Genomic DNA, 16,607 nt, shown 5'->3' on the forward strand with positions numbered 1-16,607 from the left:
ACGAACGTTATTCCGTGCCTATAAGTCGAAGTAAAATTGTTCCTTCTTTCACGAGATTCTTACGTAAGGTTCCAAATGGGGTTAATCAATATTCATACTGCATTCGTCGGTTCGCCAAGGACAGAAATATCTAACTATCGTTAGATATAACGATACCGAAACGACGAATGCGGTAAAAATATTGATTCACCATCGGCGTGGCCGACACCGGGTCACCGTTGACTCGGCACTCGAACACAATGTTTATTAAATTTAACATTGTTCCGACAATTTCCCTGTGCCATAAAGGATCGTCGGACAACATCATGTGCCGAAGGATCAGGCGCGAATCGACTGCGCGAGAAGTTCGCGTGACGGGTCAAAAATGACCCGCCGCGCCGCTCATTTACGTCGGCCATTCGAGAATTAACCCTTTGCACTCCGCTGTCCCCTCTCGTGGGACATCGTAATTCTAGCATATCACTCGGATGTCCTCTCTCGTGGGACATTAAAGTTTATTAGTGATTACGGGGAATTGAGTTATTTCAGCGCAACTTTTTCAGACATGCATGTTTCCCTGAAGTTTTCTCTCGAAATGGCACAAGAAATCAAATCAAAATATAGTAAAATTACTAAGATATATACAAGAAATGTCAGCGGGTTTTGACGAGAACGTGAGAGGCGTGCTCAAGACGGTCCGAGCACTTCAAAGGCGTCATTTGAAAAGAGCGATAAGGCAAGTTTGTAGAAGAAAGATCGGTATGCGAACATAGCACGCACTGTATAGTGAGATTTATAATCATAAAATCTGGAGGAAAAGATTTTCAAAGCTGAACTCAGTCTGGTTTGAAGCGTCGAGCGGTATAGATAGATCTAACGAGTGAGAAAATCGGAAAAGTGATTCTTCTCTTGGTAAATAAATTGTTTGGTAAAAGTTTTTTTGGTAAATATCATCTTGTGAGCTGGTAATAACAATTAGAAATTTTCAACCTATGTATTTATTCATATTTTTTATTAGAACAATGGCAAAACGTTCGAACACGAATGAGTCTCATGACACAAGTAGTAGCGAAGATGAACTCCGGATAGACGTTTCTACAGATATGTTAGAAAGACTAACTGTAGAAGGTTTTCTTCTACAGTTAGTCTATCGTTTTGATAGCAGTGACAGTGATATCGTCCAAGCAACAAGGCGACGAGAGAAAGAGTTCGCATAGATAGCGATTACAACAACAAAACAAAATTATAAAACAAACAATAACAAAATTATAAAAAATAAAATATTGTTCTTTTTGCAAATTTCTCGATTTCAGCCAATTCATATGAGTCCAATATCATTATAATATGTTAGATAGTTCCAAAACCATACTAAATAACACGATGATCTGTAAATGCCTGTTTCTGCCGAAAAGCGGCGCTGAGTAGCTGGTAGCCAACGTCCAGAATGGTTCGGAGTGCTAAGAGTTAAAAGGCAAAACAGACAACGAACGGACAAATACCAACGCGTAAAGACTTCGGCCAAGACTCCGTCGATAGTCTCACCATCAACTCAATTCATTCTAAGCTAAGTACACTTAATCACCCTAGCGTTAAAAATTGTTATGTTATGTTAAAATATAGTGTTATTGATATCAGCCAGTGTTAAAACCATTCTTTATCAACCTACCATCCGTATCACTCGAACTAAGGGTTAAAGTGCTTCGTTCGTGCGACACGTTTCGCCGCGTCTACGTTCGGATCACAACGACGATCTCATGGTTTCGCATCCATCGGTTGGGACGTGATACCGGGACTCGTTGAACACACAACGAAACAAGAGCCACGGGTGCCAACGACGGGGATCGGCGTTCGACAGAACCGCTACAATCGCCGTCGGAAACTGTGCCCGCAACCCGCAATCACGACCGCACCCCGAAGCGAATCGGCCGCGATGGATTCGGGTCAAGAGCGATCCCGAAATTCCAGGCTGCCGACCCGAAGGAGAAGCGCGGGCCGCGCTCTTCTACGGCTGGGACCTTCGGATCAAGGCACCAGTAGCGAGTAGAGGCGGCAGCCGGAGGAGCTGGTTGGTGCTGGGAAAGTGGTGTGTGCCACCGCCGCGACGCTGCTGGAGCGTCGGCACGCGTTGCTAGAAGAAGAGGAGCGCGCGCGAGAGAGGAAAGTGTCTCGGCGCGGCGCGGCGCGGAGTAGGAGAGCATTGTCGGAGAGAGAGAGAGAGAGAGAGAGAGAGAGAGAGAGAGCGTTGACGCCGCGGGGGCGAGGGGGGAGTCGAGAAAGAGGAAAGCCCGGCGGAGCGAGGAGAGAAAAGCCGGACAGAGAGGCGACAGAGAGTAGAGAGGCGTCCGAGCGTCGGCGGCGACGAGAAAGCAGCGCGGCGGCATAGGCTTCGGCGACGGAGCGACGAGGACGAGGCGACCGAACGGAGCAACAGAGTGCGACGTGCCGGGTCTCGGTGCTACCAGGAGAACATGAACGCGGACGTAGCTGCGTCGCGGACGAAGGGCGTTCTATCGTTGCTGGAAAGAGGGAAAAAGACGAGGAACGAGGCCGTCTGGCGGAAGAAAGAACCCTAACTGCGGGAAAGAGAGCAACGCCGCGACCGGGAAAGGACGAGGCCGAGCCGCGGACGCGACAGAGAGGAGGGAAACTTCGCGCCGAGGCGGCGGGGAGGGAACTCGCGCGGCGGTCGAGTCGGCTCGGGTCGGGCCGGGTCGGGCCGGGTCGATTTAAAGCGGAACCGAGAAGAATTCCGACTGGGAGCAACAGGTTGCTGGGGAAAGGAGAACCACCCCGGACCGGGGACACGACCCCGGGAGAATTCCACGCTGATAGCCAGACGATACACGCGTCGCGACACGTCCAACGAAATTAGCGGACACCAAAGGACCGCTGCGGACGCCCGCCTCTGGCCCTCGTGATCGCTTACCCCAGATTATCCCGCACCTTGCTCGCCACTCGACCGTTCGGTGACTCGGGATTCACCGAATCCGTTGCATCGAGAGTTTTACCGATGCCTTGCTTACATGGCAGCCGTCCGTCTCTTTGCAGATCTAGGATACTTCAACTAGTCGCAATTAGTACTCACAGTGCGCAACGCTTGTTTTTCTTTTAGAGACGAGAGTGCTTAAAGAATGAAGTGTCTAAGTAATCCAGTACCGTCTAGAACAAACAGTGCGTGGAGAGCTAAGAGTCCTGAGACTGAACTGCCTACAAATAAAAGTGTCTAGAGACTAAAAGGACCTAGAGACCAAAGCGACTAGAGAACAAAGGGCCTGGAGAACAAAGTGCTTGCAGAACAAAGTGCCTGGAGAACAAAGTGTCTGGAAAAGAAAGTGTCCAGAGACCAAAGTGCCTAGCTACCAAAGCGTCTAGAGATCAATGTAACTAAAAACAAGGATGCAAAGAGATCAGAGTACCTAGAGATCAGAGTAGCTAGCAAGCGACTAGAGAACAAAAGGCCTGGAGAACAAAGTGCCTGCAGAACAAAGTGCCTGGAGAGCAAAATGCCTGAAGAAGAAAGTGTCCAGAGACCAAAGTGCCTAGCTACCAAAGCGTCTAAAGACCAAAGTAGCTAAAAACTAGGGTGCAAAGAGATCAGAGTACCTAGAGATCAGAGTAGCTAGCAAGCGACTAGAGAACAAAAGGCCTGGAGAACAAAGTGCCTGCAGAACAAAGTGCCTGGAGAGCAAAATGCCTGAAGAAGAAAGTGTCCAGAGACCAAAGTGCCTAGCTACCAAAGCGTCTAAAGACCAAAGTAGCTAAAAACTAGGGTGCAAAGAGATCAGAGTACCTAGAGATCAGAGTAGCTAGAAATCAAAGTACTTAGAGATCAGAGTACCTGGAGATAAAAGTGCCTAGAAATCAGAGTACCTAGAGATAAAGGTGTCTAGAAATCAGAGTACCTAGAGATGAAAGTACCCAGAAATAGTACCTACAACCGAGAGCCCCAAAGTCCAACGTACACAAATCTGAAAACATCCAATTAATCGAAACAATTCGTGCTTTCAATACCAAGGACCAATCGAACCATTTAGAACCAACAACGAACCGCAAACCGTACAACTGTATCCACTTTCCGATACAACGTAATCTACGCTCCAATTTGAACCATCGAACATTATTACGACCTGCAGAAACAAAAGGAACTCGCTTCCATCTCCGAAGGGCGACCAGCTTAGCAACCTAACGACTTTCGGTTTTATGCAGACACACTGTCTGGTTCGCCACCACGAACCACGGCCAGCCGGCACGTGAATCATATTTAATGCAACAACGGCGGCGAGCATCAGAAGCGATCGTAAACCTCCCTGCGCGTCGGGTCGGTGGCCAGCAACGCACCGTAAATTTTTTTGCGCCGCACGAACACACCGCGATTCGCCACGGTCATCCCGCTGTTCGTTCTTGATCGGTTAAAGACCGGGGCCCATCGATAAACGGAGAATTAAAACTGCTCCTTCGGCGAGCGTCGGGCCCCACACCCCCTCCCCCCAACAACGAATGTTTAATATTAATCGAAAGCGAGAGTTGTTCGGGATGGGGAGGACTCATTACAAAGGTAATAGGTCGATGTCATTTTTCGTATCGTAAAACCACCGTGGGCCTTTTCATCCTCGTTAAATTTTCGTTACGGACACTGTTCGTAAAAATTCTTCAACGGGACAAGCACAGGCGTTCGATCCGCTTATCTGTTTCTGTTCATTATTTTACGTATCGCCGTGAGTTTTCATTCTTACCAGCGGTAAAGAGCTAGTAATTGCGTGTAATTAATAATCGATGCAATTATAAAACACCGACGCATCGATAACCCGTTCGTGTGCAACACGATTTTCAGGATATGTGCTCGTTTCTATTATTTCTTCAGTACATTTTTACGTTTCAAGGCTTTAAATATAAGCAAATATATATATATATATATATATATATATATATTTGCTATTATATTTATCATATATTTATTATTTATTTATTTATTATATTATACAATATAATATATAATATATATAATATAATATAATAAATAAATAAATAATAAATATATAATAAATATATTTATATATATAGTATAAGGAAAAACACCGCAGTTGACAATTTCAAAAAATTCAGGTTAACGCGTTAATTGAACTGCACCATACAGCATTTACGTATTTATCAAAAAAGAAACATCGCGGAAACAAATTCTATAGACTCGAGAAAACAAATTATGCAATTCTTCCACAGAAATATCATCGGCATTTTGATTGTACACATACATAAGTCCATTCCACGTTCGATCCATAGAATTGCTTTAAAGCCGATCCGAAAATTCTCTACTATAAATTACACGATCTTCGATTCTCCGATCGCCGAGTTGTCCAACTTCTCCAATTGGCCTGTTTCAATAAATTCCAATATCCGTTGAAATCAAGAAAACCGAGCGTCTCCCGAGTCAATATCGTTCGAACGGAAGAGTCCCAGGGACCTCTTGATTCTCCTGGCAGCTTCAAGGACGGGGGACCGAATCCTTATCCCGGTGTTCCATCGGTACTCCCACGCAAAAATGAATAGTCGTCGGCGTGTACGCAGTCCGCGCGTCGTTTTTTCCCCTCGCAGCAGCATCATCATCCACCGCGGTGGATCCGCCATGCGTGCACACACGAGGATCCGAGGGAACAATCACGTCCCTTCTTGCTCCTTTTCTGCCTTACCCTTCCCCTTTTGTTGCTTCCTTTGCCCGGCGTCTCTCGTGGTCCCCGTAATTACCATGATCAAACAATGCCACGGGGGAAGAGGAGATCGTTGTGTGCTCGTATTTGTAGAATCGATGCTCGTGATCATCGCTGCTGCTGTTTCCACGATGTTGCTGACACCGGGACCCCGCTGTTGGCGGAACGTGACGGCAGGTCTGCGACTGATTGCGGTCCTCGAATGCTCTTTGAGCGTTCGATTGTTATGCAGAAATCGAGAGAGTTAATTTTGCCGTTGCAACAACTTGTGCAGCTGCAGCATCATCGCTCGCAACAATCGATTCTGCTTCGTATCTGATTTCGTTCGTTTTATTACGCGAGTACACGCTGTGCTACGTGTGTATTCAGTTTCAATAAATATTTTATTATAGGGATTAAACCGCGATCAAATTCAGAACTCTCGATCGAATTCGGAATTAAATGTCTTGTTGCTACTTTTGTAAACTAATATGAAACAGCTGCTTTCAGTGCTTCGTAAATCTAGCGTTCACACTATGCCGTCCGCAGATCTTTTCTCTTTTTAAATGCTGTTTTCTTTTTAAATTTTTCTATTCGGTCTAAAAGTTTAGTTCGAAAATTGTGATTCGACCATGTCTTTGGGCAAGTGAAATCTATTTTACATTATTGATTAATTAGTAGCTAACACTATGCAATCCGCAGATCTTAGATACGATTCTTTTGTTTGACGCCGGCACAATAGCTTGGAAATTTTAGATTTAAAAAAAAATCTCGAAGATGCCGGTAATATAAATTCCTAACATTAAGATATATGTCATCCAAGAATTTTCGTACTTAATTCTTAGTTAAATAAGCACAATGCTATAGTTAGTTCGCTGCCTTTTAACACCCAAGAAATACAGTTCAAATGTTATCTTAGTCTTTTTAAAATGGCACCAAAGTGGTACCACCGGCATACAACGGATAGTTTTTGCATGGCACCCAGCGTGGTATAGTGTTGAGATACTGTATTCTCATGAACCGTAGACAATTTTTCAAATTCAGCATCCACCGCGAATTTGTCTCCGTCTTATCTCAGCCGGAGCGTATTGTACGTTCGAAGATATCGCGTCGTCTTTGCGTCTTCCGAAGAACTTCTGTTTCGCCGCAACGAAAACCATTCTACCGTTTCGAGTTGTTCGTTTCGAAGTTTACAACGATAAACGCGAAGAAAAATCGTTCTGTTTGCGAAAAGAAAGAGCAGCGGCGCGTCACAATTTCCAACAACCGCAATAACTCACGGAGTCATTAATGCTGTCGCGCGCCGTCAGGAGAACTCGCCGCCGTTTTTCGAAAGTCTGCATAAACCGTCGGCAAAGTTTCTCGAAAACTTGAAACTTCCTGCGATATTACTTCCGCGAAGTTAACCCGAGCACAATGTCTGACCTCTGCGGGGGGGGAGGGGGGGAGCTCCGACCGTCCGGATCCAGAGGATGCTGTACCGTCTCGCTTGTATATCATCCTTAAAGTGTTTGCGAACCGAAGAATCAAGTTCAAGCAACACGCGCTTCTGTTTACCGGGAAAATTCATTATGCTTCTTTCGAAGATGTTGTAGTTCATTAATATCAATCGTCGCGGGTGCGTTGACTCCGTCGCTTCGGATCGTTCAATTAGATTCGACGACGATCCGGTAAAATCTTCCGGGAATTAATTATTAATCCGTCCTGGGGCCTGACATTGAGAGGATGAAAGACTAGGAACTTGCGCGAATCGAAAAATCATCCGTCGTTGCCGGGATAGAAGTTTACGAATCTATTGGGTTGGCAACTAAGTAATCGCCGATTTGTTCAATGAAATAAAAATTTTTTTTTACTTGGAACGAAGTTTAATCTGTAATGTATTTTCCATTTTGTTCGATGACCTTTTGCCATCTCTCTGACAACTTGAAAATTCCACGCTCGTAGAAAGTCTGATCCTTTTCGGCCGAAAACTGAGTTAAGCGAGATTTTACAGCATCATCATCGTTAAAAGTTTTACCACGAAGGGAGTTGTCCAGGGATCGAAATAAGTGGTAATCCGATGGCGCGAGATCAGGGCTATATGGTGGGTGTAACATCGATTCCCAACCAATATCCATCAATTTTTGCCGAGTGGACAAAGACGTGTGCGGCCTAGCATTGTCCTGCTGGAAAATGACACCTTTACGATTGACCGATTCTGGTCGCTTTTTCTCGACCGCTGCATTCAATTTGTCCACTTGCTAACATTCACGGATAATAAAAAATAACATAATAATAATAATAATAATTTTATAATATAACATTTACGGATATCATAAAAATGGGAGTGAGAGACATCTATAACTGAAATCGGCAAATTACTTAGTTGCCAACCCAATAGAATCTTCAAAATGATTCTACAATTGTCTCACTTGTTTCCAGAATCGTAATAGTATTGAAACACTATAAAATGCAGAATCATTGACGGTCAAATTTATTTGTGGAGCGCTGAATGAGATATAGAATTTTGCACAATCCCGTGCAGTATACAGAGTGTCTCGGCTAATGAAGGTCATTCAAATATCTCTGTTATTTTCGGAGATATTGAAAAACTTTGTCCAGTTGCTAACATTCACGGATAATAAAAAATAACGTAATAATAATAATAATAATAATAATAATAATTTTATAATATAACATTTACGGATATCATAAAAATGGGAGTGAGAGACATCTATAACTGAAATCGGCAATTACTTAGTTGCCAACCCAATATATTATCAAGACCTCCTCGTTGAGATTGAAGCTAATCCTTTTATTGGTTTCACTATTAACACTATGCCGTCCGGTGGCACCACGCTGGTACCATGCAAAAACTATCTGTTGTATGCCGGTGGTACCACTTTGGTGCGATTTTAGAAAACTGAAATAACATTTGAACTATATTTCTTGGGTGTTAAAAAAGTCAGCAAGCTAACAATAGCATTGTGGTCGCTTTTCCTGGACCGCTGCATTCAATTTGTCCAGTTGCTAATATTCACGGATAATAAAAAATAACATAATAATAACAATAATAATAATGTTATAATATAACATTTACGGATATCATAAAAATGGGAGTGAGAGACATCTATAACTGAAATCGGCAATTACTTAGTTGCCAACCCAATATAATACAATCAAATCTAGTTAAATTAAATATTCGAAAACGAACAAAATTAAAGAATAGACAAAATTTAATATGCCTTGCTCGACAAATATAAAGTTAATTATGCTCGAAAACAAATCGAAGCTAATACTGCAAGCAATTGGTCACAGCACACTGACCGGCTTCTGTACTACCCTAGTCACAGTATTTCTGGATTCGAGACATAAAAATCGTGCTATATTCTATCGAACCTTGCATTTCAAGTGTTCTCTAAAAATTTTCAGAAATTAAATATTCCTGAAAATCTGCAACCTAGCTAGTCCGCACAAGCGCATTAAGAATATCACAATTGATTTGGAAGACGTAGTTGCCAACCCAATATTATCTCTGGAAGACCGTTTGTCCGATCAAAATCGCGAATGCGATCGACGAAAAGAAATTAACATCGATTAATATCGATTGTACCACGAAGTTGGATGTAATGTCGATTTTGTTCGATACATCGACACACTGTGGACATTGGTTTGTGAAACATTTGGGACAAAATACAAATTGAATATTTGATCATATCTTACAGGTTCCAGGCTTTTAGCGATAGTTCTTTATAAATCTTCGATCGCTCCAAATAATATCACTATTCGTCCTCGTATGCGCATTATAAAAACAACCAAATCGCACGACAATATATAAAAACATTTTTCAAACAGCATAAAATATTCGCGCACTGCAACGTACAAAAGTACGAACGCATTTCCAATGATGCACGACGAACTTTTACGAATTGTCCGCGAGTTTTACGAACTTCTGATGAAAATGACAGAACCGGCGAAATCGCCAGATAAGTTCCAGAGAAACATTTCCGTTTAGCTTTTCTATGTCGCAACTGGCCCACTTTAATTTCGCACAACCGTTCCGGTCTATCAACGAATTTCATAATCGCGTATCGAGCAAAGGGACTCGAATATTTTTAGCAGAACCGACGCTTATTTTTCCATTTCTGCAACGCGAACTGCGTCTCGCTGAACTTCTCTCTTTCTCTCTCTCTCTCTCTCTCTCTCTCTCTTTCTCTCTCTCTCTTTCTCTCTCTCTCTCTCTCTCTCTCTCTCTCTCTCTCTCTCTCTCTCTCTCTCTCTCTCTCTCTCTCTGTTGCAGCAGGAAAAAATTCTACTCAAATATCGCCGCGTATCAATTTCGATCCAGAGTCCCGCGAGCGACAGATTAACGAGACAGAAAGAACATCTCAGGGTGTCGCCGGTCTCTCGGGCTCCGGCTTATCGGCTACCACGTCAGTTTGCACGAACCTTGCACGAAATATTTAGGCGTGAAGTCGGCGTCTGGAACTTTTCCGGGCGACGCGGCCCGAAAGACACGAAAACCAGTTGCGCCAGTTCCTACGGCCTGGTACGCGCGAGGATCGAACGGAAGCAGGGCAAGGAGAGCGAAGGGGGCCGGGGGGAACGGAGCAAAGAGGGCTTCGAGGGAGGGAAAAAGGATCGTCGCAACCCTTGACGGGCAGAGGGCTGTGAACCAGACGAGCGCAATCGAAAGGGCCATTGTCGAGTGGAATCGGGGACAGGATATTACTCGTTAGTTGTGATTCGAACTTCTTTTATTACGACATTGTCTAGCCCCCTTCCTGTTATCGGAGCCCGCCCACCGATATTAAAATACGGCCCGCGTTAATGAGCTGTCCCGGCCGATTCTGTAATTACGATAATTGTGACGGCGGACTTATTGTGCGGACGTATCGGGAAAACATCGACCCCATAGAAACTGTTTCGGCATTGTCCGCGTATAATTGCCACTCGGATATAGTATTTGCTGGTTTATGACGACCGATTCGGAAATTGATTCTGATTAAAAGGGAACTGTTTGTCCGGAAACCGAATAAGATCTCGATTAGCTCCGCCCGTTCGCCGAAATGTAAACCGACCGCTGCGGAATTGTTCTTTCGAAGTCGAGCGGACCGTGTCAATTGCGTGCTTACAGAACTCCGTGCAACCACGTGGTTCACCTCCGACAAGAACAACAATCATCGTCGGAGATTCCTTGCAACAATTACTAGTTTGAAAATAGACAGCGACCTAACCGTCTAGGGAACGATCAACAGCGTTTCAGCTGGTTTCGTATGAAGAGAAAATTCTTAGAGAAAATTGTTTGTTTAAGGGTGAACGTCGGAGAAATGATTCATACGAGAATCATTGTGACACGTTATACAGGGTGTCTCAGGTTTTGATGTTCAAACTTTGTCAGTGTATTCTATGGCACAAAGTAAGAAAAAAATAATATAATAATATTATAATAAAATATAAAATATAATATAATATATAATATAATATAATATATAATATATAATATATAATATAATATATAATATATAATATAATATATAATATAATATATAATATATAGTAAAAATATGTAAACACATAGGTCATATAGAGCTCTATTAAGAAGTTATAACAAAAATTCAGAATAGGAATAGTAATTGCATTAGAATAGTGAAGCATTGGCTTGAATAGAATATCTGCCGTATATCGTATATCTGCCGTGTGTTTATGTAAGCTGTGTTTATTAATACATTTCGAAATGTATTAATAACCGTTGTTGACAATACATGATTGACATCGATCGAAGATTCTTTTTTATTTTTTATTTTTTTTTTTAGTTGATTACTATTCCTATTCTGAATTTTTGTTATAACTTCTTAATAAAGCTCTGTATGACCTATGTTTACGTAACATCTTTTTCTTACTTTGTGCCATAGAATATACTGACAAGGTTTGAACATTAAAATCTGGAACACCCTGTATATTTGGATCGCGGATTTTACGCGTTTATGACGAAAATTGATCGGGGACACGTAAATTAGTGTAAAGGTTGAAAGGAATTAAGAATGTTGATGTATAAATTCAAACTTATCAGAATTATTTCAGAAAGAAGAAAAATTGCAGTTGACAGCTATGCCCTGCAATCTAATTATATTATTCAACTATTTTTGAACGCTTAGAGTCAAAGAACATGAGAGAATTGGACTCTGTAAAAACGAGGATATTGTGGAAACTTGAAATTTCACTGATCTTCTATTACCAGGAAATTGTATAAATCTTGTCTATAGTTGTCAATCAAAACAGAGAACATAAGTTGCTTATTAATTTATTTATGCCGCCGTATCTATGTAATTTAAATATGCATACATTTGAACGCTTGATTCTGAAGACAATTTTGGAGAAAGATCTCGTTAACCCACAGAAAACAAACTACGAATTTGTTTCCATCTCTCCGGTATTATCTGAGAACGATGGTTACTTATCTCAGTTTAATATTACAGTTAAATATTGCCAAATAATTGAGCCGTTTATTTTGGAAGTGGCATAAGTCAATTTACCGTAATGAGAAGTGATGATTTTTTAATGTTTATTCGAAATTATTTATACTGAGAAAAATATCAGTATCCTGAGATAACAAATACAAGTAAATCTTCTCGAAAGTTAGCATCCATATTTTGAAACGTGTTAAAACGCAAACCCTTAAATATATCGACTTCAAAACAAAGCGACTTATGCCACTTTCAAAATAAACGGCTCAATTGTTGCGAATAAACGATATTTATTTCTTGCCAACCGTGCGACACTTAAAAATACATGCTGTTTTGCAGGTGTTTGATCCTCTATCACTGCGTGTTTTTTGCAATCGAAAGCAATTGAAATTGCAATTGAAAGCAATAAATCAACGCTCATAAACTCTGCTAAGCTTCCAACTGTTCAACAAGCTTCGCTCGTTCAATTTTCCCACAAATGCATAAAATCCGTGGGCTATTTTACCCTAACAAAATCTTGAGCAATCCTCTCCTCGATGGAATTTCATTAGAAAACTATCGTTTCAATCCTCGTAAATGGATCCCCGAGATCAGCTTAAAGGAAAGATCGTGGACCCAGAAATTCGTTTCCTAATTGATACGTCCTCCTCCTGCCCCCCTCCCCTGCGATCAATGTCGGGAGGGGGGCTAGACGTTCAAGGACACGCTAAAATAGCTCCGGCAATCCTGTTTTCTCGATGTCCATATCAATCCAGTTCTATAAATAATGGAGGTCCATCCATCGAGTTCATAAATAATGGAATCCTACTCGGCGTATTGCCAATGACAAGAATTGACCGGCCACTCTTCGGGATTCGAAGATTCGACCCTGGCCGGCCGTTATTCCACGTAGAAGGCGAGCAACGTAGATCCCCGATTAATACTCCCACGCGTGTATTTTTAATGACCCAAGCGGCTCTTGCCGCTCTTCAGTTATTTAACCGGCGCTCACGGATCTAATTCCAAAAGAAAAATCGTGCCGGTGCATCCTGTCGGCGACGATCGATGCGGCCAAGTTCTCCCGAAGGTTTTCGTTAGCTCCCCGGTTCGTTCCTCGCAGGAGGGAAAAATTCCTGCAATTTCGATTTTTAGACACCGACGAATCCATATTCCTAAAGAGACGGATACTTTCGAGGATTTCGTGACTGGATCCAGGCGAATCCTGCGGCACCGATCTTTTCGAACCTACGTCTTCCAAATCAATTGTGATGTTCTTAATGCGCTTGTGCGGACTAGCTAGGTTGCAGATTTTCAGGAATATTTAATTTCTGAAAATTTTTAGAGAACATTTGTAATGCAAGGTTCGATAGAATATAGCTTTAACGATTATAAATGTTATTATATAAAGGTTATATTATGTAACCTTTATATTAATTATTATTATTGTCTTAATGTCTTAATTGCCTTATTATTATTAGCCTTAACGATTATAAAGGTTATATTGTGTAACTTTTATATTAATTATTATTATTAATTAAAGGTTATATTATGTAACTTTAACGATTTTTATGTCTTGAATCCAGGAATACTGCGACTAGGATAGTAGCGAAGCCGGTTAGTGTGGTGTGACCAATTGCAATATTAGCTTTGATTTGTTTTCCAGCATAATTAACTTTATATTTATCGAGCAAGGCATATTAAATTTTGTCTATTCATTAATTTTGTTCGTTTCCGAATATTTAATTGAACTAAATTTGATTGTATTATATAACGCTAGAACCACCGAGCCCTGAACCTAACTAGCGTATGCATAATCGTTCTATAACAATGCCAAGATTCGATTTATTATATATCGTAAACTTCTTACGATTTTTATCGCAATATGTGCTTGAATGAAGAAGTTCGTATAAATATTTCTGACGTAAATAGTTTTACAGTAACAGCGATTCTAAAAGAAAAATTCGGAAGCCAGTCACTTCGACTGGCTTGGTAGTTCTAGCGTTAATGAAACCAGAGAAAGAGAGAAGTAATTTAACTGCGCACTCAGCTTCGTTAACCGGTCGGCAATTTTCAGAATAATGCCAGTTTCATTGAGAGGATAAATTAGACGGCAGATCTTCTTGCGACCGTACGTTTTCATGAACTAGAAAAAAATGCAAACGAGAGATTTGTACCCTCCATTAGTTAGAAGTTTCATTACACTCCTGCGAAGATGAACATCGTATTAAACTCTATTCACAAGATTGCCATTGAACAGTTACACTGAATATACTGAAGCATTTATATCCGATTTGTTTATTCATTTAGAATCGAATTGACATAACCTTGACATAAACTTTCTCGGTTGAATCACCGACCACCGGGACATACTGTATAACAGGAGTGGCCAAAGCGTGAACCGCGTAACTATTCCTAGTCAGCCGCTTGTGTCCGATATTATCTGTGTTTATTTGAAATTTAAACTTATTTTTGGCTTTAAATTACTACTTCTCTCATGATCGATACGATTTGGTAGACCGCCGCCTGTTGTATAATATTGCTTGTAATATTGCTTCCCCTGCTGTATGATGTTATATATTGGGTTGGCAACTAAGTAATTGCCGATTTCAATTATAGATGTTTCTCACTCCCATTTTTATGATATCCGTAAATGTTATATTATAAAATTATTATTGTTATTATTATTATGTTATTCTTTATTATCCGTGAATGTTAGCAACTGGACAAATTGAATGCGAATCAGGGATCATTAATTATGAACAGAATGTCACAGTCAAAGGAGGCCATCTAAATATCTCGGTTATTTTCGGGGATATTGAAAAACTTCGTTAACAAAATATTCAGCGGTATTATAAAGAACAGCTTTTGTTAATAAAGTTTCTCACTATCACCGAAGATAACAGAGATATTTAAATGGTCTTCATTAGCCGAGACAATCTGCATACTGCACGGGATTGTGCAAAATTTTATATCTCCTTCAGCGCTCCACAAATAAATTTGAGCGCGAATGATTCTGCATTTTATAGTGTTTCAATACTATTACGATTCTGGAGACAAGTGAGACAATTGTAGAATCATTTTGAAGATTCTATTGGGTTGGCAACTAAGTAATTGCCGATTTCAGTTATAGATATCTCTCACTCCCATTTTTATGATATCTCCGTAAATGTTATATTATAAAATTATTATTATTATTATTATGTTATTTTTTATTATCCGTGAATGTTAGCAACTGGACAAATTAAATGGAGCGGTCAAGGAAAAGCGACCACAATGCTATAGTTAGCTTGTTGACTTTTTTAACACCCAAGAAATATAGTTCAAATGTTATTTCAGTTTTCTAAAATGGCACCAAAGTGGTACCACCGGCATACAACAGATAGTTTTTGCATGGCACCAGCGTGGTGCCACCGGACGGCATAGTGTTAATAGTGAAACCAATAAAAGGATTAGCTTCAGTCTCAACGAGGAGGTTTTGATAATATATTGGGTTGGCAACTAAATAATTGCCGATTTCTGTTATAGATGTCTCTCACTCCCATTTTTATGATATCCGTAAATGTTGTATTATAAAATTATTATTATTATTATGTTATTTTTTATTATCCGCGAATGTTAGCAACTGGACAAATTGAATGCAGCGGTCAAGGAAAAGCGACCAGAATTGGTCGATCGTAAAGGTGTCATTTTCCAGCAGGACAATGCTAGGCCGCACACGTCTTTGTCCACTCGGCAAAAATTGATGGATATTGGTTGGGAATCGATGTTACACCCACCATATAGCCCTGATCTCGCGCCATCGGATTACCACTTATTTCGATCCCTGGACAACTCCCTTCGTGGTAAAACTTTTAACGATGATGACGCTGTAAAATCTCACTTAACTCAGTTTTTGGCCGAAAAGGATCAGACTTTCTACGAGCGTGGAATTTTCAAGTTGTCGGAGAGATGGCGAAAGGTCATCGAACAAAATGGAAAATACATTACAGATTAAACTTCGTTCCAAGTAAAAAGAAATTTTTATTTCATTGAACAAATCGGCGATTACTTAGTTGCCAATCCAATAGTTAATAGTTAATAATAAATTAGGTCGAACGAGGACAGCGGCTCGAATTCGACGAGAACTTCCCGGTGCCTTAAAATAAAGCAACCTGCATAGACGCGGAAAGTTCTCGGTAAAGCAAGAGGCCGCGCGCACCCTTGAAAACGGGCTCGGCAGCGAAATGTCAGGGAAAAGCGTCGAAAAGAGGCCGGCTGGTAGTAGACCGAATTTCCATCGACCGAGTTTTTATTAAAGCCTTGCGCTCCCGGCTCTCCGAGGTATTCCCCGGAACACCGTAAATTTCAAGTCTCTCTGCGGCCCTTCGCGGGCGACGCGACGCCTCCGGAAAGGTCGCACCGGAAAGTCCTGAAACTAAACGCGCGCGGCTCGTCCTTTTCGGCTGACCTTTCTCTTCCTCGGCGAAAAGCCTCCCTTGTCTCTTGTCGAGTCCCGACCCGACCCAGACCGGCCCGGCTCGGC

The 16,607-nt window shown here is 41.4% G+C and overlaps 1 protein-coding gene across 2 annotated transcripts in view; it reads right to left on the reverse strand.

Annotated features, from left to right (window-relative positions):
* Positions 1–16,607, reverse strand: part of Ppn (proteoglycan-like sulfated glycoprotein papilin) — a 309,416-nt gene that overhangs the window by 264,248 nt on the left and 28,561 nt on the right. The window lies entirely within an intron of this gene.

The sequence above is a fragment of the Megalopta genalis genome, chromosome 6 (genome assembly GCF_051020955.1).
Source record: "Megalopta genalis isolate 19385.01 chromosome 6, iyMegGena1_principal, whole genome shotgun sequence".
NCBI classification, from domain to species: domain Eukaryota; kingdom Metazoa; phylum Arthropoda; class Insecta; order Hymenoptera; family Halictidae; genus Megalopta; species Megalopta genalis.